The 12,629-nt window shown below is 37.2% G+C and overlaps 1 pseudogene across 1 annotated transcript; it reads right to left on the bottom strand.

Moving 5' to 3' along the window:
• Positions 1-8,805: 8,805 nt before the first annotated feature.
• LOC147612742 (peroxidase P7 pseudogene) lies at positions 8,806-12,239 on the bottom strand (annotated as a pseudogene). Its single transcript, XR_015263550.1, has 5 exons — positions 12,106-12,239; positions 11,826-11,985; positions 11,282-11,467; positions 9,445-9,610; positions 8,806-8,915 (listed from the first exon to the last, which is right to left on the bottom strand). The product of XR_015263550.1 is annotated as a peroxidase P7 pseudogene (transcript).
• Positions 12,240-12,629: the final 390 nt, after the last annotated feature.

Below are 12,629 nucleotides of genomic sequence, written 5' to 3'. Positions count from 1 at the left end.
AAAATATCACATTATTTTTTAGTTTAAAACTCATTCAAGCATGTGAAGTAGGCGCCTCCTTGAAGGGACTCCCCTTCCTTACACATGTGTCAAAATGGAATCGTTATATCCAAAATATCTTATTTTTTTAGTAATACTCATAGTTTTTTTACTAATAACCCTTGTACATAGTCAACTCTTCATCTTATGTGAGCATTTACTCATTTTTGGGTATTTTTCTTTTACAAATTGGATTTATCTCCTGCCCACACATGGATTGAACTTATTGGCCCATAGGAACCTTAATTTAAAATTTCGAAAAAATCTTGACCCTCAAGATAAGGCCTCTTGTACTTGATTTCTAATGCACCTTCTGAAAATCTTTTTGAACTTCTGTTTAAGGAGAACTTATTTTAATAAGAAAAGATATTTTTCATCCAAAAATATTTAAAAACTAAATTACCACTCTCTAGAAGATTTTCTCTTTTTAGGCCAAAACTGGTAGAAACAAGATCTTTTATATTTCTGAAGAGAGATTTGACTACAGGGGAAGATACTGGACATCCTGAGAGGCTAGGGAGGAATCTTACAAATAAGCATTGTCGCACATGATCAAGTACATCCTTTTTGAGTCCAGGCCAGAAGAAGCTTTTCTTCACATATATATAGGTTTTTATAAACCATGGATGTCCAACTATCAGGCTATCATGGACTTCTCTCAGAATCCCTCCCTTTATTCCCTCATCATTGGGAATGCATAGCCGATTATTATAATACATGCATCCTTCATCCAATTTGTACCTAAGAACTCGACTCCTTTCTTGCTTTCCTGCATCAGAAGGGTAGCAATAGGAGCAAAGAATTTGTCCTGCATGATTTTCTCCCTTGCTTCACAGATTAATGGATTTGACACCACTGCAATTGCAAGCAAGGAGGCTTTTCTACTGAGCGCATTTGCCACCACATTTTCTTTCCCCAACCGATACTTAATTTCAAAATCGAATTCCTGCAGGGTCTACATCCATCTCCTTTGACGCATGTTGAGATCTCTTTGGGGGTGAAGATCCACTTCAGACTTTGATGATCTGTAATCAAGGTGAACCTCTGTGTCCCAAAAGATAATGTCTCCACAACTTCAGAGCATAAACTACTGAGAGTAACTCCAAGTCATGGACGACATAATTACTCGCATGTGTTCTGAGTTTTCTGGATTTATAGGCCACTGCATGACCTTCCTGCATAAGAGCACCACCTAAGGCAAACCCATAGGCATCAGTAACTACCTCAAAATGTTTGGTAAAATCTGGCAATTTAAGGACAAGGTTGGTTACTAAGGCTATCTTCAGTTTATCAAAGGCACTCTGACACATTGCAGTCCATTGAAAAAGGGTACTCTTCTTGAGAAGATTAGTTAAAGGGGATGCTATCTAAGCATACCTAGGTATAAAGATCCTATACCATCCGGTTAATCCTAAGAATCCTTTGACTTCCTTTACCGTCTTGGGTTTCGGCCAATCTACGACGGCTTGGATCTTTGCAGGGTCAGGAGAAATCCCATCTTTTGACACTATGAATGCTAAGTATTCCACGTAGTCAACAGAAAAAGAACACTTGCTCTTTTTTACAAAGAGTTGGTGTTTTCTTAGGATTTCGAGGACCTTGTGCACATGATCTTCATGATCTGCAGCATTCTTTGAGTATACCAAGATATCATCAAAGAAGACAAGAACAAAATCATCCAAGTATTCTCTGAGAATATCTTGCATAAGATGATTAAACATCGTCGAGACATTAGTCATTCCAAACGGCACGACTGTGAACTCATAATGCCCATAGCGAGTATTGAATGTTGTCTTCAGGATGTCTTATTCCTTGATTTTGATCTGATAGTACCCAGATTTGAGATCTATCTTTGTGAACATTTGGGTCCCACTTAACCGATCCAGAAGTTCATCAATCCTAGGGATAGGATACTTATTTTTAATTGTTAATTAATTCAATCCTCTGTAGTCAATACATAGTCTTAACGTTTCATCTTTCTTCTTTTGAAAGAGATTGGGTGCACCCCAAGGTGAGACACTGGGTCTGATGAATCCCTGTTCTAACAGTTATCTTAACTGTTCCTTAAGTTCTATGGCTTCAGGGGGGCTGGCATTTTGTATGCTCGTTGGGCTACCGAGGACTGAGCTCGGGGGGTTAACTCGATCTCATGATCTACTTCGTGAGATGGAGGCATCTCAGTCAACTCTTCAGGGAACACATCTGCATACTCACTTAACCACTCTAATTCTTTAGCCTTGCATTTTATGTCTACTAGATTTATCTTTAACGACATAAACAGCTTGCCTCTTTCTGAGCCCTTTTAACAATTTAGAAGCCTTGACTAATTACAGCACTGGAGATCCAAAAATTCCAGTTCCTTGAACTTTATTCTCGTGAAGGTCAAGGAAGAAAGAGATGGTTCCTTTGTGAGACAATGAATATCAGCCTGATTCTTATGGAGCCAATCCATTCCAAGGATTCCCTATAGACTCCCAAGGGTAGAACTCTTGTAAGATTCCTTCCCAGTCCCTCAAGATGTCCAGTATCTTCCCCTGTAATCAAATCCCTCTTCACAGAAATATAAAAGATCTTGTTTCTACCTATTTTTACTTAGAGAGAGAAAATATTCTAGAGAGAGGTTATTCAAATTTTAGATATTTTTAAATAAAAAAATATCTCTTTTTATTAAAATAAATTCCCCGAAAACAGAAGCTCAAAAAGATTTTTAGAAGGTGCATTAGAAATCAATTATAATCTGTTCAAAAGACCTTATCCTAGGGGTCCAGATTTTTGAAAATTTTTAAATTAAGATTCTGAGGGGCCAATCAGATTCATCCAAATATAGGGAGGAGATAAATAGAATAAATAAAGAAAATCCCTCCCAAAAATAAGTAAATACTCACATAAGATGAAGAGTGGACTAAGGACCAAAGGAAATACTAAAAAAATAAAATTTTGATACCTCTGAGTGGGGATTCCCCCTCATGAAGGAGGTGTCTATTTCACATGTGTGGTGGAGTTTTAAATTCTCAAATAGAGATATTTCATCTCTCCTCTCTCTTAATTCAAGTCTAGTTCTAAAAAGTAAGCTAAACTGACCCAAAAATGGTCAAAAATTGACCAAACTGATCTGAAAAATTCTAGAATCAGTTTGCTTGGTTAGAAGCTCACTTTTTTCTATAAATAGAAGCCTCCCCCTTTGTAGAAACTTCATAGTATTTTATGCACTGTTACTCTACTCCTCCCCCAGAGCCAAAAACTGTGAATTTCTTACTAATTCATTAGTTTTTGACCATTCTCTCTTCTAAAGAATTGGTGGCCACTCTTATTGCAAACAAGAGTAGATCCCTCGAACCATCAAGCCAAAGGAAAGCTCTCAGAAATTCATGTAAACTAGAAATCCTACTTTTTCTTTATTCTTTTTTAATAGTTTTCTAATTTTTGTTTTCTTTGAAATGTAAAATGATGCTATGCCTTGTTGGAAAGGCTTTCCCCCTCTCTCATTCTTAAATTCAGTCTTTCTTTATCCTAGATAAATAATCTAATTGTTGGAATTAAACTTTTCATATTATTTCTCTTTTAAAAGTGAAATTTGATTAATTTAGAATGCTTTAAACCATTTGGGGATAATTTTTAAGTGACTTAAGGATAGAAAAAATTAAAAAATGATCAACCATACAAAGGAGATTATGGTAAAATTTTCTTAAATTTTATGAAATAAGTTTTATCTTTTATTATTCAAAAAGAATAATCCCCACCGTTTGTGTATTCTAAAAGTGTTATTTTCATTCTAGACATAGAAAAATGCATAGTATAAATATTTTTATATAAAAGTGTTATTTTCATAAAAGTTAGATTTTAAGCATAAATAGATGCATACAAAATTAGCACAACGTAAACCACTTTATTTGTGCCTACCTCTCCAATTGCTTCGCAGTAATGTTACAATATAGTTTCTAAATTTAATAGGACTTGGTGCATCAATTTTCTTATGAAATATGGCCCATTTATAGTGAACACCACCATCATAATTGTCTTAAGGGATTCTCTCTATAAAGCGACTATCACGTGTGTTCAAGGGATATTTTAAAAATCTCTTATTTGTGAATTTTAAGTATTTCAAATACCCCCTTTTTATATACAAACTTTTATATATATTTTTAAATCCCTTATGTAAGTATGCTTTTTTTGTAAGTTCATTCTTTCGAATGCACATGATACATAGATATATTTTTGAGGATTATAATCAACAATTGTCTCTTTATGTTACTTCATTTATCATACACAATAGTAGAGCTCGTGTCAAGAAATTCATGAACTATTGTTACACATTGAGCATTCTCTCTATCGTCTCAATAGGTTTGTCAAGAAGAGTTGTTGCTTTAGTGTGAAATGATAACCGCTTAAAATCAAGGCTATATTACCTAATACAACTCCATACAAGGTACATATCTATGGCCTCTATTATATTAATTGCACATCTTACTTGTAAAGATAAGTTTATTAAGCTCAAATTGTGCCATCTCTAAGTTTGAATTTTTAATTGTAAGAAGACTTATATTTGTTGGTGTTACATATATATGATATAATCTAAAGATCAACATGCATCTAAAGCACCAAACACAAGTACACAATAACATACGGAAATCGAGAAGGCGAACTCACCACCCAACCATAGATTCAATACTTTGAACCACCCTTGAGCTTAAGAGAGTTGATGGGTGCAACACCATAGCATGAGACCTTCATATTTCTAGACCATCTTAAAGTAAAGCCATCACCATACATGTCCCATACCATGCATGGTGTCCAAGACCTCCTTACTCAAGTACACTAACATAAGGAAATCGAGAAGGCCAACTCACCACCCAGCCATAAGTCCAGTACTTTGAGCCACCCTTCAGCTTAAGAGAGTTAGATGGGTGCAACATAATAGTATGAGGCCTTCATATCTCTAGACTATCTTAAAGTCAAGCCATCACCATACATGTCCCATAGCATGCATGGTATCCAAGACCTCGATACTCAAGTACACTAGCATAAGGAAATCGAGAAGGCGAACTCACCACCCAACCATAGGTTGGGTCCTTTGAACCACCCTTGAGCTTAAGAGAGTTAGATGGGTGCAACACCATAATATGAGGCCTTCATATCTCTAGACCATCTTAAAGTCAAGCCATCACCATACATGTCCCATACCATGCATGGTATCCAAGACCTCCATACTCACAAAAGGTTGGCTCAATGCATTGAGGTATGATCTCAACCTACTAATATGAGACTTAGGTCTTATTTTTTCCACACTTATGTGATGATAAATTTTCTCATGCCCTCCCCTGACCCATATTGGCCCATGTCTCAAGCTAAGAATATGACATAATTTTTCCCTTAAGGCCTCACCTCTACATGGACAAAGCCAATGAGATGAATCCCTTTAGATTATCCACATCTTATTCAAGTTTTTAAGTCAACATTTGATCTTTCAAATATGCCTTATTTAAATGCATCGACCAAACTAATACATGCAAAGTATAAATATTCACTTGAGAATATTGGCATAAACATAACTTCACATTTTATGGTCTTTTGATTCTCATAGAGAGAAATATACCTATACAATAATTAATTGAAAGGTATCCAATCATAACATACTATCAATCCATATGCTATTAGAAGGTCTCCAATTATAACATACTGTCAATTTATACTCTATTCAATTCTTTAAGGATCATCACCTCACTAGAGATCACTATTCCATGGTAGAATAACCTTAAACGGCTCTTTAACCTTAAAGCACATATGGTCCACTCATTAATACTACGTGTTAATTTAATAAACTTAATTATAACACCATATCCAAATCAATTTCATCCAATCACTTTCACAAATAAGAACCCATGACCAACACGGTTTTGTTTACCTTCTGATCAAACCAAGTACATTGTTTGTGGACACACATGCAATCCATCTCAAGCCACCTATAAGTGATTAGTGCATCCCAAATCACTTCTCTTTGTAATAATTATTTAGGACACATGGACAACAAAATCTTGATACTCAGTTACCTTGATCAATTAGCTGGCCAACTAATGAGGATAATAAAATCTATCAACAAGACATGCCCCTTGAGATCACTCAATTATCCCATACAAAGTTGTGCATTGAAGTTTCCTCAAAAGGTAGAGTTTACTTCTCCCATTAGATATACTCTCTCAAGGAGAGTTCTTATAGTTAGAAATGCTATAAGGTTTCACTCTTAACCTAGAAACATCACTGTTAACCTAGAAATGTTTCTAAAAGAAACAATACACAACTTTGTTTACCATGGAAACATATGCACTAGTCCATATTTTAAGTGACATTTTCTCAATATGATCACCCTTTTTAGCCTAAGATCCTGATCATAAGTTATGTGTGAGGATCTTAGCCTAGTTTTCCTAGGGGCGAGATGAATTGCAATCACAAAATCAGATGATTAGGTCACACACAAGTATTGAAAAAAGATACACTTAGCTACAACCTCAATGGATTGAACAAAGATACACCTCATCTTTCAAAAGGGTGTGTACAAAAGAAAGTCATGTTGTCTTAATCAAACCACCTCTTATGCCCAGAAAAGATCATCAGTAGATTTAAATCTTAAAGATAAAAAGTAAGATATAGAGAACACACAATGCCTTGATTACATACTAACTCTGCAGTGCAGAAAATTGTAATACAAGCAAAGTATAAATATTCACTTGAGAATATTGGCATAAACATAACTTCACATTCTATGATCACCTTGAGACCACCTTGCAGTAGTCTAAGAAAATGGCACCAAAGGGGGTTATTGAGAAATGTGGTGCCATTGAGTACAAGGAAGAGGTAGGGAGTGAGAATGAGTAGCCAAGAAAAAGCAAAGTCTAGTATGAAGCCACATGATAAAAGAGAATTATCCCACATTGATGTACAAGTCTAAGGATGTACCTCCTCATATAAAAGAGGACCACTTCAAGCAATGAAACATGAAGCACGCTTTCAAGCCTCTTTATGAGTACAAGTCTCAATCTTGTAACCTGATTGTGCTTGAGTCTTAAGCTTAGTCAGCATAATATTTTCATCATCGTGTATGTAATTAGACTGCACCCACCTTAGATTAGGTCACACTATAGTTTAGGGTTTGAGATAAGGAAGCACACCATAGCCAAGCTTGAGGTGCCATTCTCAAAATCTTGATAGATGTAATAATTGGAAAAAAAACCATGTTAGTACTTGCAATAGCAACATTCGAGCCCTTATCTCGAACATAAGTATGCCTCCACCCTCTAGAGATATTTAATAAATCTCACCATCTTTTACCCTCATCAACTTCTTTGAGCCATGTTGTTCCACTATTACCCTTATCAATGTTATTACACTTCTATTGTACCGATCCTTAAAAACCACAAGTTAAGATATTTAAGTTAGAAAACTCTTTTTGTTCGTCTTCGTCTTTTTTCATGCCTTGCATTATCTAGCACAACGTAAACCACTTTATTTGTGTCTACCTCTCCAAGTGCTTATTGGCAATAATGTTGCAATATAGTTTCTAAATTTAATAGGACTTGGTGCATCAATTTTCCTATGAAATGGCCCATCTAGTGGACACCACCATCATAATTGTCTTAAGGGGTTCTCTCTATAAAGAGACTATCACATGTGTTCAAGGGATATTTTAAAAATCTCTTATTTGTGAATTTTAAGTATTTCAAATGTCCCCTTTTTATATACAAACTTATATATATATTTTTAAATCCCTTATGTAAGTATGCTTTTTTTTGTAAGTTCATTCTTTCGAATGCACATGATACAAAGACATTTTTTTGACGATTATAATCAACAATTGTCTCTTTATGTTACTTCATTTTTAAATCCCTTATGTAAGTATGCTTTTTTTTTGTAAGTTCATTCTTTCGAATGCACATGATACAGAGACATTTTTTTGACGATTAAAAATCAACAATTATCTCTTTATGTTACTTCATTTATCATACACAATGGTAGAGCTCGTGTCAAGAAATTCATGAACTATTGTTACACATTGAGCATTCTCTCTATCGTCTCAATAGGTTTGTCAAGAAGAGCTGTTGCTTTAGTGTGAAATGATAACCGCTTAAAATCAAGGCTATATTACCTAATACATCTCCATACAAGGTACATATCTATGGCCTCTACTATATTAATTGCACATCTTACTTGTAAAGATAGGTTTATTAAGCTCAAATTGTGCCATCTCTAAGTTTGAATTTTTAATTGTAAGAAGACTTATATTTGTTGGTGTTACATATATATGATATAATCTAAAGATCAACATGCATCTAAAGCACCAAACACAAGTACACAATAACATATGGAAATCGAGAAGGCGAACTCACCACCCAACCATAGGTTCAGTACTTTGAACCACCCTTGAGCTTAAGAGAGTTAGATGGGTGCAACACCATAGTATGAGGCCTTCATATCTCTAAACCATCTTAAAGTCAAGCCATCACCATACATGTCCCATACCATGCATGGTATCCAAGACCTCCATACTCACAAAAGGTTGGCTCAATGCATTGAGTTATGATTTCATTCTACTAATATGAGACTTAGGTCTTATTTTTTCCACACTTATGTGATGATAAATTTTCTCATGCCCTCCCCTGACCCATATTGGCCCATGTCTCAAGCTAAGAATATGACATAATTTTTCCCTTAAGGCCTCACCTCTACACGGACAAAGCCAATGAGATGAATCCCTTTAGATTATCCACATCTTATTCAAGTTTGTAAGTCAACATTTGATCTTTCAAATATTTCATCCAAACTTTGTGGATTCGCATAACGGAAATCAAACTTGTCACAGGAGGAGGAGCCAACTGTGTGGGCACCTACATCATTGAAAAACTCCCATGTGTGAGAGAGAGAGAGAGCCTTATGTAGTGTGTTAAAATTTGGACATATGCTTAAAAGAATTTGTTTCCTCTTGAGTAGACCCTTAGATAGGAGCTTTTTTTCTCCCTCTGTAGGCAGCAGGCGAGTGCCTGTGTGGTCAAGACCATGCACCAAGGGGTGCACCAGTGGGGACTTGATCTCATGACCCCCCATCAAGAGTCATGAACCCACTTAAAAGATTTTCTGTAAGTAATTATTTTATTGGAAGATTTGGAACTCAAACTCACACCCAGAGCTCGAGGACATGGTGCAATACTAACTTGGGTAATACCAATGTATCCAACCTTTATTTCTGTTAGGGGTAGGAGAGTAGCCTCACGGTTAAGTGTTTGAGCTTTACTATGGGAATCCCCCCCTCTCACACCATACATGGTGTGTGATTAGAGAAACAAACCCTCACAAAAAACCACCTTTTACTACTATTTAAACAATGAAACTGTGTAAAGTGAAGCCAAATTGAGATACCTGATAGCACAACCAAGTCATGAAGATCAAGTTCCTTGGATTTAAAGCTAGAGAGCAATTCGGAGAAACTTATGTTGGACTTTGGTATGTTCTTTGCTACCATGTCTCCTTGGGAAACAAGACTATCTCTTCGACCCAACGGAACCTTCCAAGATGGTCCACCAAGCTGCCATTTGCAGAACAATCAGACTTATGAAAGATAAGTTGATTTGAAACAATGATATTGGTCAAAGAACAGCATAGTGTTTAAAGATAAGTTGATTTGAAACAATGAACAGCATAGTGTTTTGATGTCCTATCTAAAAGTTCATGAGGACCAGAGGTGGTATTTGACATAATAAGTCATGAATAGTACTAATATTAAAGGCAATGCATACACAGCAAAAATCATAGAGGAGCACAAAAAATGGAAAAAAAAATCACTATCGCTCATCAATAAGGGTCTTTTGTGCCCTTGGCCATGCCTAACTTTGATCATGATGCCTTGACAGGTATACATTTGTAGTGCAACGAGCACCTAGAGGCAGCTAGCTGTTGAAGTGAGGGTGCTCTAGGGTTGTGCTCTGTTCAAGTGACTGGGGCCTCTATGGGACATCCTCATCCTCATCCTCATCATGTGCTGGTGCCTTTAAAAAAGGGATATGAGAAGTGCCTGGATTAGACATTGGATGGAGCATGATATCAACTGATAGCGATGAAGACAAAACAGAAAAAAGAGAATGCTGTTATGGATAGTGCACACGCATGCTTATTATGAACTACATGGAAACATGGCCAGGCATATGAGAAAGCACATGCAGGGAGGGAGGATAGAGTCATTGACTTTGTTCTTATTCATGGAAGTGCCTTGATCGAATTGATCCCCTCACAGCAAACTGAGATGTGCACCTGGCTCTCTGGTGATGTGGGCACACTGAAAGGGGCACAAAATGTCCTTCACACGATGGAGTGCCTAGGACCAAAAGAAGGCATCAAGCACTGAACTCTGTGCTTCCAATGCATGCGGGAGAATCAGAGAGATGCTCTTCTTAACTTGTGCAGATGAATGCTTCCAGTAACCAGCTGAAGGAACCAAATGAATGAATTTCCCTCGTAATATCCTTGCATCCTCAACAATCAATTGAGCTCAGCCACATTTATTCCCATGAAATCTGTGGCTTGATCATGTAGCCCTTCTATAGTAATAAGGGGATTAAGCAGGGCTGTCCATTCTCTCCCAATCTATTTGGGCTCTGCATGGATGAGCTAGAAATGACGACCTTTGGACAGGAAGAGGCATCAAAGGACTCCAATTTGGGAATCACCCACTTTCATTACCCAAAATTGGGAATCAGTGGTTGCAGAGCAAAATTCAAACTTTTTCAATAGCCATGTCAATGGAGGGTTGAGTATCCCCCCTTACGTGGCCACCGACTTGGGTGCTATACAACTACTTGGGAATATGTAAGACATGCACAAGAAGGTTGCCATGCCACTCATAATTCTGTTAATTGAGCTTACAGGCAACCTGAGGCATAAACAAGGCATGGAGCTGCTCTGCTAGGCTCATTCAATGCTCTTTAAATGTCATGTTTAAAATTTGCAAGCTAACCTACAGAGGCTGAAATACTATTTCAGGGATTAGGGTTCACTAAATACATCACACACATAGATGTCACATGCAGCATTCCTCCTCCAGCACTACAGATGTATGTATGCATTTCTGGGCCTCTAGCCTTATCAGCAGGTAAACTATTATGTCCTAGAAGGTTCAAGAAACTTACAAAATCCACTATTACAAGAAAAATACCACTATTACAGGCAACATGTCATATTCTCAGAGGTTCAAGAAACTCACGAATACCACCGAGTCACGAGAAGCAAGAGCCAAGATGTCTGCACAAGACACAATTCCTGGGCAAGCTTTTTCCACTTCTTGTTTTATCACGTTGATTGCGTCGAAAGCCATCTGAGGGATGTCTTGTGCATCTCTCTCTGCTTGGTTTCCTGGAGTTGACTCGATCAAGATCGAAGCATCACAACCCTGCACAGAAAAGTATAGAAGCAAGACTTATGCATGAAACAATGTGCTTTCATAATTCTATATCAAGAGGGCTGCCATGAAATAATACATATACTATGACACTCACACAAGAAATGATTGATCACTCACAAGCAAGCAATTCTACATCAAGAGGTATATATTATGACACACTCAAGAAATGATTAATCACAAGAAGCAAGAAGAAATTTAAATAAAGAACTTTAGAATTAGAGTAGCCTTAATTAGATGTGCTGAAGTGATATGCAATAGAAATGATGAGGGTGAATGTATTGAGCTTAATCTGATTAGTAAATAATGAAGATAGATGAACTCAAGTTTGGTGAAGGGGAAATCTTACTTGTATGAAGCAGTCGTGGAAGACGAGCCTGAGGAGAGGAGGTGCAACGGTGGTGTTGTTCCTGAGTATTGCTGTGACGGTGGAGTTGACAACGCCCACAACATTGGGACATGTCTTCTCATAATGACTGTCATTAAGATGGCCTTCCCCTGAGCATACACTAAAAAACGCAGCAAAACACAGAAGGATTACTCTCAGAACAGACGTTAAGTTCGCCATTTAATGACGGTTTTAAAGTGATTAGCTTAGAGATTACGAACTACTATTAGCGAAAGATTACCTTCCTTCTGCGCGGATTTAGGCTTCTTGATGAAGAAGATAGTCACTCACGTTTTACCCTAAAAGTGTGCTCACAAAGGCTCCGCATGCATGCAGCTGAAGAGCTGAAAAAGAGTTTAAACCCTTTTATCATGCACCACTCCTTGATCGAGCTAAATAGGATAGTTATTTAAGCATATAGTGACCCGCTCTAGCCTTTGAGTACCTTTGCCCAACTAGTCTCGACCACCCTTCCTCACGTGTCGAAGCCCACTCACTTCCCTCCAAATTTGAAATTCAAATTCAAATTTCAAACTTGCCATGGCGTACGCTTCTAAGTGTACGGACGTACCTTCCTCGAAAAAAAATTAAAACAATTGCCACCACGGCCGTACCAACCTTAGCCACATGAGCGTACCAACCTAAGCGTATGGCCGTACCAATCTAAGTGCTTCCTCGATTTTTTTTAAAAAATTATCACGATCGTACCTTCCTTAGCCACGACCGTACCAACCTAAGCGTATGGACGTACCTTCCCAAATTAAA

This window comes from Cibotium barometz, chromosome 45 (assembly GCF_041138505.1).
Source record: "Cibotium barometz isolate CiBa-2024 chromosome 45, ASM4113850v1, whole genome shotgun sequence".
In the NCBI taxonomy this organism is placed as follows: Eukaryota; Viridiplantae; Streptophyta; class Polypodiopsida; order Cyatheales; family Cibotiaceae; genus Cibotium; species Cibotium barometz.
This window is presented reverse-complemented; position numbering and strand designations above follow the sequence as displayed.